This window comes from Solanum stenotomum, chromosome 7 (assembly GCF_019186545.1).
Source record: "Solanum stenotomum isolate F172 chromosome 7, ASM1918654v1, whole genome shotgun sequence".
Lineage (NCBI taxonomy): Eukaryota > Viridiplantae > Streptophyta > Magnoliopsida > Solanales > Solanaceae > Solanum > Solanum stenotomum.
The window spans coordinates 37,123,827-37,138,443 of NC_064288.1; positions in this window are offsets into that span (position 1 = coordinate 37,123,827).

Here is a 14,617-nt window from a genome sequence, read left to right on the forward strand (position 1 = left end):
CTTGATTATTGATTTAAATGATTGAATTATGATCTCATATGCATGCATTGATTAAATTCTATGGTTTTATGATGATAACCCATGAAACCATGTAATTCCCATGTTTTCCAAGTTATGATGATATAATGTGGGTTTTGGATTATGAAAGAGGAGATTATGAAATTAAGTATGTGCTTATGGAATTTATATAAATGTTGCAAGGATACTGTCACGACCCAAGCCTAGGGCCTAGACGTGACATGGCGAATGAGGAACCCGAAGGAACCCCAAACAAGCCTCTCAAACTTGTCATCACACTTCATCGGTCGCGGAAGTACATTCAACATTTATTTAACGGGAAATAGGGACTAAGGGCAAACCATTTCAAAATGACATCATAGAACAAGAGTCAAGCTCATTTACAAAATACTTGTCCAACGCACGCCTCTATATACATAGATAGGACGGGGCCATGACATACTACCGGCTCCCCTCATAGTCAAAATACAATTGCAAGCTAAAGTCTCAAAACATAGGAGTAGGAAACATAACATAGCCCTCGAATCATTGAGGACTCACCAACAACTCGGATAAGCACCGTACTAGCCACGTGAATGGAGAGAAGGATCAAGAGTAGCTCCGGTCCCTACATGGTGACATCATGTAGGCAAAATATGCGTTAGTACTTGGAATGTACTAAGTATGCGGGGTGCAACACAACAATAGACAAGGACACAATCGAAATACAAGAAATAGTTTCATAGGCATTATGAATAACAATATGAGGATGCATGATCAAAGTGAAGTCAAAACATGTTTAAGTAAATCTATACTAATAGTAGATATCATATGTGTATGCATGATCCAACCAATCTATAACCCCAACTTAGGATGGGGGATGCCGTTCACACCCGGACACCCTGGTGGCAAGGTATAAACCCCTCACATGGTTGATGTTGGTCACACCCCAAGCATCCTAGGTGGTGAGATATAAACCTCTCACATGGTTGATGTTGGTCACACCCCAAGCATCCTAGGTGGTGAGATATAAACCTCTCACATGGTTGATGTTGGTCACACCCCAAGCATCCTAGGTGGTGAGATATAAACCTCTCACATGGTTGTCCGGTTCTTTTCCCCCGGACCGGGCATGGTCATGCAACACTTTATATAGGAAATTCCCATTAGGCTCTAATGCAATCTCACGTATGGAATGAACATATACACAAGCTTAGTTTGTCATCAACACATCTCTGGATTGCCATACATCTCATAACTCAAGCTTTAAAGCATCGATTCATCAATTCTCCATAGTTGGACATTTTGTCAAACACCTTGAAGGCATGTAATGGAATCAAAGAGCATGGAAAATAGGGTAGTAATTATGCAGCCAAACCAGTGAACAACCTACAACAACACCTTTTAACACCCACAATACCACATGAAAATCTCCACATCCATTCCAAATTTAGATTCAAGTTCTAGAGTCACAACATGCTCAAAACAATCACTTTTCATGTTTAAAATTCAATGTGCAGGAAATTATTACAAAGAACAAGACTAATTTATGAATCTTAACTTAAACCATGAATTAGTGAGTAGAATAGAGTCTAGGCACTATGGGTGGAAGGACCCATGAGTTCAACACCACATACCTTGAGTTCTTATGAAGGTCTTGAGAGTGTCTTCAATGGAAGCTTGGAACTTGGAGCAAGAGTCTCTTCAATCTTGAGGAAGGTTTTGGATTAGGGTTCTTGAGAGAACTTGAGAGAAAATGTGTCTAAGTATGGGAGAGGTGTTTTGGGAAATGTTTTAGAGATGGGAATTGAACTAATGGTATATAGGAAATAACATATGCCCTTTGGAAAAATGGTCCAACACTTAGAAAAAAAAATGAGGCGGGTGAACAGTAAAAACGCTCACTGGAAATTGCATTTCCTGCCGGACAGATTTTACGAAAATGGGCATAACTTCTTCGTCCGAACTCCGAATGAGGTGAAACGAAGTGCGTTAGGTAGCTAACTCAAAGGGCTTTCCATGGATATGTTATGGGCCACCCAATTATTTGTGTGCTAGGAGATATGACCCTCCAAAGTAGACCCTCGAAAAAGGCTTCACTTGGAAATTTCGGATTTTGATACGGTTGCTCTAAAATTTGGGTTAGACCCATTTCCCACTCAATTTGACCCCCTAAACAAGAATATGAAGTCGGATTTTCGAAAAACGAAACGGATTTTTTTTTGATATAGCTAAACAAGTTTCCGGTAACTTCCGAAGCACATTTTTAAGAACTTTTTGGGTCATTTCAATATCTCCCCCTTGGGAACATTCGTCCCCGAATGTGGAAGAGACGTACAAGGCAAGACTTAGTAAGAACATATCAGCCCCAACATGAATGCAAAAATTTTATTTAAACATCACTTCAAGATTTCAAAACTTAGTGTAAAGCATCCATAACTCATCAATTTAAACATATATGCACATTAATGATTCAGGGGCTGAAATGTAAGACTCAATGGAGTACAAAGGACTTGATTTAATACCTTAGGCTTGAGTGGAGTTGAATAGATAAGGATAACGTCTTTGCATGTCCGCTTCGGCCTCCCAAGTAGCACTCTCCACTTGTTGATTTCTCCAAAGCACCTTAACGGACGCCACTTCTTTGTTCCTCAACCTTTTAACTTGTCTATCTAAGATCTGAACCGGGACTTCTTCATACGTCAAATTATCTTCTACAACACCCACAACCTCAAGAGGTACAATAGCGTTAGGATCACCAACACATTTCCTCAACATCGATACATGGAATACCGGATGAACTAATTCCATCTCCTTGGGCAACCCCAACTCATAGGCTACTTTACCAACCCTTCTTATTATCTCATAAGGACCGACATACCTAGGACTTAATTTCCCCTTCTTACCAAAACGAACCACACCTTTCATTGGAGAAACTTTCAAATAAACCCAATCACCCACTTTGAATTCAAGATCCCGTCTCCTCACATCGGCATAAGACTTTTGACGACTTTGGGCTGTTTTCAACCTCTCCCTAATCATCCTTACCTTCTCAAGAGCATCCATGACCAGATCCGGACCCAACAAGGCCACCTCTCCAACTTCAAACCACCCAACCGGTGACCTACACCGTCTACCATAAAGTGCCTCAAAAGGAGCCATACCGATACTAGAATGATAACTATTGTTGTATGCAAATTCAATCAAAGGAAGATGATCATCCCAACTACCTTTCAACTCCAATACACAAGCTCTAAGCATATCCTCCAAGGTTTGAATTGTTCTTTCGGCTTGGCCATCCGTTTGAGGGTGGAAGGCCGTGCTAAGCTTTACCTTTGTACCAAGACCCCTTTGGAATGACTTCCAAAAGTGAGAAGTGAATTGGGCACCACGATCCGAGATGATAGACAAAGGAATCCCATGCAACCTTACCAATTCATGAATGTACAACTTGGCATACTCTTCAGCCCCGTAAGTAGTTTTAACCGGTAGGAAATGAGCCGACTTTGTCATCCGATCAACCACCACCCAAACCGAATCAAAGCCTCTTCTAGCCTTGGGTAAGCCCACTACAAAATCCATGTTGATTTCTTCCCACTTCCAAGTAGGTATCTCAATGTCTTGAGTTAGGCCACCCGGCCTTTGATGTTCGGCCTTGACTTGTTGACAACTATGGCAACCCGAAACAAATTTTGCAATGTCCTTCTTCATACCGCCCCACCAATACACATCCCTCAAGTCTCTATACATCTTTGTTGACCCCGGATGAATAGAATAAAAAGAATTATGAGCCTCATCAAGGATTCTTTCCCTCACACCATCCACACAAGGAACACATAATCTACCTTGGTACCTAAGGGCACCATCTCCCCCTTGGGAGAAAACCTCCACCTTACCACTACTCACCGAAGCCTTTAATTCTACCAAAGAAGGATCAAGATCTTGCTTGACTATCACCTCATCAACCAAGGAAGACCTTGAACCATCAACAACAACTACTCCTCCACTATCCACCCCTTCTAACCTAACTCCCAATTTGGCCAACCGATGGACCTCCTTAGCCAACTCTTTACTACCTTCCTCCACATGAGCCAAGCTACCCATGGACACTCTACTCAATGCATCCGCCACCACATTAGCTTTCCCCGGATGATAGTGAACACTCATATCATAATCCTTAAGGAATTCTAACCACCTCCTTTGTCTCAAGTTAAGATCTTTTTGCGTGAACACATATTGGAGATTCTTATGGTCGGTGAAGATATCAACATGCACCCCATACAAATAATGACGCCAAATCTTTAAAGCAAAAACCACGGCGGCCAATTCAAGATCATGGGTTGGGTAATTTTTTTCATGAACCTTAAGTTGCCTAGAAGCATAGGCTATAACCTTACCACTTTGCATCAACACACAACCCAAACCAATACGGGAAGCATCACAATAAACAACAAAACCTTCTAACCCATCCGGAAGTGACAAAATAGGAGCGGACACAAGCCTTTCTTTCAAAGTTTGGAAGCTTTCCTCACACTCATCCGACCACACAAATTTAGCCTTCTTTTGAGTCAACTTAGTCATAGGAGAAGCAAGAGAAGAAAACCCTTCCACAAATCTCCTATAATAACCCGCTAAACCCAAGAAACTCCTTATATCCGACGGGGTCAAAGGTCTAGGCCAATTCCTAATAACATCGGTCTTCTTAGGATCCACCTTAATACCATCCCCCGACACCACATGGCCTAGGAAAGCAACTTCCTTCAACCAAAACTCACACTTTTCATATTTAGCGTACAACTTCTCTTCCCTCAATCTTTGGAGTACAACCCTCAAGTGACCCTTGTGCTCTTCCTCACCCCGAGAATAGATCAAGATGTCATCTATAAACACCACCACAAAAGAATCAAGGTAGGGTTTGAAAACCCTATTCATCAAATCCATAAAGAGAGCCGGAGCATTAGTCAACCCGAAAGACATCACCACAAACTCATAGTGCCCATACCTAGTACGAAAGGCCGTCTTGAGAATATCACACTCCCTCACCTTCACTTGATGATACCCTGACCGAAGATCAATCTTAGAGAAGTGACTAGCCCCATGCAATTGGTCAAATAAATCGTCAATCCTTGGAAGAGGATACCTATTCTTGACGGTGACCCTATTAAGTTGTCGATAATCAATACACATTCTAAGAGACCCATCTTTCTTCTTCACAAACAAAACCGGAGCACCCCAGGGAGAATGACTAGGTCTAATAAACCCCTTCTCTAACAAATCTTTTAATTGCTCTTTCAACTCTTTCAACTCCGCCGGGGCCATACGGTAAGGGGGGATAGAAATAGGTTGAGTATCGGGAAGGAGGTCTATACCAAGATCTATCTCCCTTTCGGGAGGGACACCGGGAAGGTCTTCTGGGAAGACATCTAGAAACTCATTAACAACCGGAATAGACTCAATAGGAGGGACTTTAGACTCCACATCATTGACTCTCACAATATGGTACAAGCACCCTTTGGAAATCAACCTATGGGCTTTAATGCAAGAAATGAATTTCCCCTTCACCACAACATCCCGGCTCTCCCACTCAAGGACGGGTTCATTAGGAAATCGGAACTTGACTTTACGAGTCCTACAATCAATAGAAGCATAATATGCATGCAACCAATCCATCCCAAGAATAACATCAAAATCCACCATGTTCAACTCAACAAGATCACAAGGCAACAACTTATTTAATATGCAAACCGGACAATTTCTATACACTTTTCTAGCAACAATAGAGACACCAATGGGAGTGGATACTTCATATGACTCATGCAACAATTCCGACTCGACATGAAATTTTCTAGCAACTAAGGGGGTAACAAAGGAAAGGGTGGCACCCGGATCAATCAAAGTATAAACATCAAGATCAAAGATTTGCAACATACCGGTCACCACATCCGGAGTCTCATTAACACCTTGTCTACCATGCAAAGCATAAAATCGATTGTCCCTTGGGGCACCACTTTGAGAAGCACCTCTACCCAAAGGAGTAGTGTTAGCACTTCGGACCTTGTTGCGGATCTTGGGACATTCAAACCTCTTATGACCCACTTCTCCACATTCAAAGCAAGCACCCGAACCCTTCATGCAAGGACCACCATGCTTCCTCCCACACTTAGGGCATACATCCATAGAACCCACTTCACCTCCCCCTTGAGGTCTAGGAACATTGATAGCAAATCCCCGGTTGACATGAGGGTTTCCTCGGCCTTGATGAAATCTAGCACCCTTAGGGAACCTATTCTCCAATCGGGCCCTCTTGGCCTCGTGCCCCCTTCTCTTCCTCAATTTCTCCTCCTCCATTTGCTCGGCATAAGTCATCAACCGAGACAAATCCATATCTCCAATGAGCATAGCGGACCGACACTCCTCACTAACCAAGTCGGATACACCCATCACAAATTTGTTCATCCTCGACCTAGAGTCGGCCACCAAGTGAGGTGCATACTTGGAGAGTTGGACAAATTTGAGGGCATACTCCCTCACACTCATAGCTCCTTGCTTCAAGTTCATGAACTCCACCAACTTTGCCTCCCTAAGCTCAAGAGGGAAGAACCTATTAAGGAAAGCAAGTTTAAACTCCTCCCACAACACCACATAGCCATTACCTTTCTCACCCTTCCATTGATCAAACCAAATTTGAGCAACCCCCTTGAGTTGGTAGGCCGCCAATTCCGCCTTCTCACAAGCACCAACATCCATAATGGTCAAGATTTTGCATACCTCATCGATGAACTCTTGCGGGTCCTCATCCACCTTTGAACCATGGAAGACCGGAGGGTTCATCCTCATGAAATCTCTCACCCTTTCCCCCGGGGTGGTAGTTCGAGGAGCTTGGGCTCCTTGTTGCACTTGGTTAGCTACCACTTGTGCAAGCATGGTGAGTGCATCACGGAGCTCACCATTGGTGGGTGGCTCTTCCGGTGATCGGGCCCGTCTTCCCCTCATGTTTGGCATGATGATCTAGCAATCCAAAGAACAAGCGTTAGGGAGGAATCACCTTATCGCACTCTAAGCACGACATAGAACATGAAGAAGGGAAACCTTTCCTAAAACGTTTTGTAGCCTCCCATTCATAGTCGTGGCGCGCTTCACAACCATGATTAGGACTCTACTCAACGCGGTGTGTTGGACTCCGAGGATTTAACAACCTAGTGCTCTGATACCAAGCTTGTCACGACCCAAGCCTAGGGCCTAGACGTGACATGGCGAATGAGGAACCCGAAGGAACCCCAAACAAGCCTCTCAAACTTGTCATCACACTTCATCGGTCGCGGAAGTACAATCAACATTAATTAACGGGAAATAGGGACTAAGGGCAAACCATTTCAAAATGACATCATAGAACAAGAGTCAAGCTCATTTACAAAATACTTGTCCAACGCACACCTCTACATACATAGATAGGACGGGGGCCATGACATACTACCGGCTCCCCTCATAGTCAAAATACAATTGCAAGCTAAAGTCTCAAAACATAGGAGTAGGAAACATAACATAGCCCTCGAATCATTGAGGACTCACCAACAAACTCGGATAAGCACCGTACTAGCCACGTGAATGGAGAGAAGGATCAAGAGTAGCTCCGGTCCCTACATGGTGACATCATGTAGGCAAAATATGCGTTAGTACTTGGAATGTACTAAGTATGCGGGGTGCAACACAACAATAGACAAGGACACAATCGAAATACAAGAAATAGTTTCATAGGCATTATGAATAACAATATGAGGATGCATGATCAAAGTGAAGTCAAAACATGTTTAAGTAAATCTATACTAATAGTAGATATCATATGTGTATGCATGATCCAACCAATCTATAACCCCAACTTAGGATGGGGGATGCCGTTCACACCCGGACACCCTGGTGGCAAGGTATAAACCCCTCACATGGTTGATGTTGGTCACACCCCAAGCATCCTAGGTGGTGAGATATAAACCTCTCACATGGTTGATGTTGGTCACACCCCAAGCATCCTAGGTGGTGAGATATAAACCTCTCACATGGTTGATGTTGGTCACACCCCAAGCATCCTAGGTGGTGAGATATAAACCTCTCACATGGTTGTCCGGTTCTTTTCCCCCGGACCGGGCATGGTCATGCAACACTTTATATAGGAAATTCCCATTAGGCTCTAATGCAATCTCACGTATGGAATGAACATATACACAAGCTTAGTTTGTCATCAACACATCTCTGGATTGCCATACATCTCATAACTCAAGCTTTAAAGCATCGATTCATCAATTCTCCATAGTTGGACATTTTGTCAAACACCTTGAAGGCATGTAATGGAATCAAAGAGCATGGAAAATAGGGTAGTAATTATGCAGCCAAACCAGTGAACAACCTACAACAACACCTTTTAACACCCACAATACCACATGAAAATCTCCACATCCATTCCAAATTTAGATTCAAGTTCTAGAGTCACAACATGCTCAAAACAATCACTTTTCATGTTTAAAATTCAATGTGCAGGAAATTATTACAAAGAACAAGACTAATTTATGAATCTTAACTTAAACCATGAATTAGTGAGTAGAATAGAGTCTAGGCACTATGGGTGGAAGGACCCATGAGTTCAACACCACATACCTTGAGTTCTTATGAAGGTCTTGAGAGTGTCTTCAATGGAAGCTTGGAACTTGGAGCAAGAGTCTCTTCAATCTTGAGGAAGGTTTTGGATTAGGGTTCTTGAGAGAACTTGAGAGAAAATGTGTCTAAGTATGGGAGAGGTGTTTTGGGAAATGCTTTAGATATGGGAATTGAACTAATGGTATATAGGAAATGACATATGCCCTTTGGAAAAATGGTCCAACACTTAGAAAAAAAAATGAGGCGGGTGAACAGTAAAAACGCTCACTGGAAATTGTCTTTCCTGCCGGACAGATTTTACGAAAATGGGCATAACTTCTTCGTCCGAACTCTAAATGAGGTGAAATGAAGTGTGTTAGGTAGATAACTCAAAGGGATTTCCATGGATATGTTATTGGCCACCCAATAATTTGTGTGCTAGGAGATATGACCCTCCAAAGTAGACCCTCGAAAAAGGCTTCACTTTGAAATTTCAGATTTTGATACGGTTGCTCTAAAATTTGGGTTAGACCCATTTCCCACTCAATTTGACCCCCTAAACAAGAATATGAAGTCGGATTTTTGAAAAACGAAACGGATTTTTTTATATATAGCTAAACAAGTTTCCGGTAACTTCCGAAGCACATTTTTAAGAACTTTTTGGGTCATTTCAGATACTTTGAGAGTAAAGTATCAATGATGATGATTGTTGTTGTGTTGTTGAAAGTATTTATCATATACACATGAAAGCATGATTTTGAAAGACTTTCTCACATAATAAGGGTTTCTACTGTTGAAAGGCTTTTCTCACCTAAAATGAACCAATGATTAAGGAATTATGTTAATGTTGAGGCAAGAGGAAATTACCCATGATCTCTATAGAAAGATAAGAGGCGATTACCCATGTCATGTGATGTAAGGACAAGAGGTGATTACCCATGCTCCTTTAAGAGCTAAGATGAATAGGATTAAGAACTATTCCATGGAAGTTAAGATTAGTACCGAGTGGACAATAGGAGATTACCCAAGTCCCATAAACTATGTGCCAACATAGGATTATCTAGATAGACATTAGCTAGTGGATCCACAATAACTAGAAGTTTATCGTCCTTATCTTGGCAAGTAGAACAACTCTTTTCGGTGTGGGAGACACCGGATTCCATGTTGATAGCTCGCATGGTCTTATATGTCGATTAAGGCTACTTCCCACAAATAATCAAAGTTATGATGAACCAAGGTTACTTCAAGAAGTATCGTAAATATGTTTTAAGATGATGTTCACTTGCATTGATCATGTTTTATGACTTATGTTTTCTAACTCATAAGATTGATGTTTTAGCTTGATGATTGCTTACTCATGAAAATGTCCCTTTTTAGCATGTCTTAAATGTTCATATGCATGGCTATCATACTTAATACATATTTTGTACTAACACATACTCTTGCCTACATTTCCCCAAACGTAGGGTCTGATAGTCACGGTTCTCAGTTTTGTGGCTAGAGGTTGATTTGAGAGAGTTCGAGCTTTGGGTGAGTCCTCATGCTTCGAGGATGGACTTTCATTGTTTTTAGTTCTTTCTTATTTTCAATTTTGGACATGATGTATGGGCTAGGACCAATTTTATTCTTATATATTAGATGGCTAATGAGACAAATGTTTAGACTTCCACTTTACTTTTATAAAATTATTGGATTTGAAATGTTGTTCTTTATCTTTTGTTCTATTTCTTATGTTACGAATTCTAAGTGGCTTGTATGGGGCCTCTCAGGGTCTTATACCATGTTACGCCTAGGAGGTACCTTGGGTCGTGATAAACTTGGTATCAGAGAAAAAGGTTTAGAAAGGTCCTAGGATGTCTCATAAGCCACGTCGAGTGGAATCTTGTTCATGAGTGTGAAGCACGCCACATTTATGAATGAGAGGCTACAAGATGTTTAGGAAACCCCACTTCTTTTATTACACTAAAGTCGTGCAATAGACTTCAACTCTATAAAGTCTCTCTCTTGATCCCTACCCGATGCTCTACGGGATATGGCCACTCGAAGAGCTTATGCTACAAGGAATGTGAGGGAGAATGTTGAACAAGAAGCTCCTCCTCAAGCTCTGATTGACCCTTTGGCCGAGCAAGTGACTAATGCAGAGTTTAGGGTTGCTTTTCAAGTATTGGTTGAAGCCAGGACGGCCCAAGCCAATAAGGAGGTTGCAGTTCCCGTACCCCCAAATGTGGGTATGGTGGCATCTAGAGTTAGGGATACACTAGAATGAATCCCCCAGAGTTTCATGGTTCTAAGGTTGAGGAAGATCCTCAAGAGTTCATTGATGAGGTTTACAAGGTGTTGATGATTATGGGAGTGATGCCGGTGGAAAAGGCAGAGTTGGCCACTTATCAACTTAAGGGTTTTGCTCAAATTTGGTTCAACTAATGGAAAGAAGGGAGGCCGAAAGATTCGGGTCCTCTAAATTGGGAAAAGTTCAATGTTGCTTTCCTTGATAGGTATTTTCCCCTTGAGATGAGGGAGGAAAAGGTGCTCGAATTCATTAACCTTCATCAAGGGAGCATGAGTGTGAAAGAGTATGCTTTAAGTTCACACAACTGTCTCGATATGCTCCTACAATGGTTGTCGATCCTAGGGAAAGATGAGCAAGTTCGTTTTGGGTGTGTCCAAAATGGTGGTTAAGGAATGTCGTACCGCCATGCTTCTTAATTACATGGATATTTCCCGTCTGATGGTTCATGCTCAACAAATTGAAGAGCGAAAACTTAAGGGAAGGTCTAGGGAGACAAAGAGGGCTAAGACTGGTGATGGCAATTTCTCACATTCAAGGTCCGATGGACATGGTCGTTCTAGGTTCCGACAAAGGTTTTTCGGTCAAGGTTCCTCCAATTCTCCTTCTAAGCTCAACATAGATAGGGTGTCTAACCCTAAGCCTCAAGTAGGAAATGGTAGTGGGTCTTTGTTGCCTACATGTGCTAAGTGTGTAAATAAGCACGAGGACAAGTGTCTAGCGGGTTCCAATGCTTGTTTTGGGTGCGGTAAGGTGGACCACAAGATTAGAGATTGTCCTTCAGTTGCTAAGAATGAAGGAGATAATCATCGAAGGGCTCAACTCAATCCTTCGTCTGGTCCAAGTGGTTCAAGTTCTACTGCTCCCAAGAAAAACCCATTATATGCACTTTAGACTCGTAATGAGCAAGAGGTTTTTCCCGATGTAGCTACTGGTATGTTGAAAGTCTTTCAACTTGATGTTTATGCTTTACTTGATCTGCGTGCTACCTTGTCTTTTGTGACGCCATATGTGGCTATGAGGTTTGATGTTCTTCCGGATGTGTTGTTAGATCATATTTCTGTGTCTACTCATGTTGGTGATTCTGTTGTGGCTAAGAGGATCTATAGAAAGTGTCTTGTTTCCTTGTCCCATAGAGTTACTCTTGTTGACTTGATAGAGCTTTGATATGTTAGATTTTGATGTTATTATTGATTGCATGCATGTTATGCTTCTATTGATTGTAGAACCCGTGTAGTCAAGTTCCAGTTTCCAAATGAGCTCATCCTGTAAGAATAATTCTTACTTATGGCCTAAGTTTACTTGTGACCCAAGTAATACAATAATTAATATTAATAAAGAATAGATCTCGTATGTACATTGGTTACTTGATGGATGTACCAGATTAAGTCTTAACCTCTATAAATTGGTCCTCCATCCATCTATTAGGGTCACCACATATTCTCTACACAAATTTCATCGTTGACGGTTGTGGTAACGTAAGGCTAGGGAAAGGAGGTAAAAATCAATTTACAACTAACGCTTCTGCTTTTCTCTGTGATGATGTCTTCCGCATCAGGTATGTGCCCCTAACGATCTCTATGTAAGACTATCGTGTTGAAGATCCTAATGCATATTAAAGTATTTAATCTTACATGTGGCATCTGAGCCTAGATTGTTTGAATAGAAAATCTTCATAAATTATATAACCGCATTAGTCTTGGTACAGTAATAATGAGTAGTCATTGCCCATCACCCCTAAATAAATAAATAATTATGTTTTGTTTTAGACTGCAGAAAATCTGAAAATCTTAATGTTGGCATATTGTAATAATTATGTTTTATTTTAGATTGTGCAATAAATTAAAGTGGTCGTTATACTAAGCAATAAATAATATGTGTGTACTTAGTGCAGTATAGTTTGTTAGTCACCAAAGTGGTCAAACAAGAGAAATTAACGTCTACACATATAAAATTTATGATCACTTGATGCATATATTATGTTTCTATAGTTTGTTAGTCACCAAAGTGGCCAAACTAAAATGTCTAAAATTATTCGCATGCATAAATTTTTTATGATATTATGTGTCCATTTGTATTCATACAGTTTGTTAGTCGCCAAAGTGGCCAAACTAGAGAAATTATTTATGATCACTTGATGCATGTATTATGTTTCTATAGTTTGTTAGTCACCAAAGTGGGCAAACTAAAATGTATAAAATTATTCACATGCACAAAAATATTATGATATTATGTGTGCATTTGTATTCATATAGCTTGTTAGTTACCAAAGTGACCAAACTAGAGAAATTAGTTATGATCACTTGATGCATGTCTTATGTTTCTATAGTTTGTTAGTCACCAAAGTGGCCAAACTAAAATGTATAAAATTATTCACATGCACAAAAATTTTATGATATTATCTGTGCATTTGTATTCATATAGGATTAAACTAGTATGGTTAAGAAAAATATGCATTCATAAAATTTTCATTTATCTATGAAGGTTAATTAAATGACTATATTGAAAAATAAATATATAAATCGACTTTCACTATTGCTAGAACTTAAGAATTTACCCAAAGGTGAATCTATCATTTTACGAATAGTGAAAATTATGAGGTAAATTAATATATTTAGTCAAACATATATTGTATATCCAAAGATGTCGTATATATTTGATTAAAAATATTTAATTACCTATTAAATATAAAAATGACATTTAAATTATGATAATGTGTCGTAGTATCAACCCAAAGGAGAATTACGATATATTTTTTATCGCTTTACTGAATTTACATTTGTGAGCATGTATATCTATTTTGCAGTTATTTCTCTTCATTTGCATGCTTCATCGGTTACTGTGTTCAATGGATTGAACTTCTCTGAATGTCATGAACATGTCCAGTTTCACATAGGTGTGATGGATCTTGACTTGGCTCTGCTGAATGACAAACCTACTGACATTACTGATAAGAGCAGTGAGGATGAGAAATCTTTTCATAAATCATTGGAGCACTCTAACATATTAAACCTTATGTTTATGTGAATGACTGTTGCTAACAATATTAAGAGTACTATTCTACAAAAAAAAGTGTCAGGGAATACCTAAAGTTTGTGGAAGAACGTTTTTGTTCGGCTGATAAGTCTCTTGTTGTATACCAATGACTGAACTCATGACCATGAAGTTTGATAGGTTGCGTAGTATGCAAAATTATGTCATCGAGATGACTAACATTACATCAAGACTTTGGACTTTGGGGATGAAAGTGAATGACACCTTCTTAGTTCACTTTATTCTCATCTCCTTGCTTTTTGAGTATGGACCATTCCAAATTAACTATAACACTATTACGAATAAGTGGAATGTTAGTGAATTGTCCAATATGTATACTCAAGAAGATTCAAGACTTAGGGAACAAGGAGGTCATTGCATTAACCTTATGGGTCAAGGAGCTAGTAAATGACTTAAAGCGAAGGCCAACAAGTTTAAGAAGTAGAAAGCACCTGCTAAAGTTCTACATGATTATCGTAAGTAACTCAAGGTTGATGTGTGTTGTTTCTGTAGTAAGGAAGGACACTTTAGAAAGATTGCGAGTAAGGTACATGTAGTGCTTTTGTATGTTTCAAATCAAATTTAGTAGAAGTTCCTAATAATACTTGGTGGGTTGATTCTGGTGCAACTACTCATGTATCCACTATGTTGCAAGGATTCACTACGATCCAAACT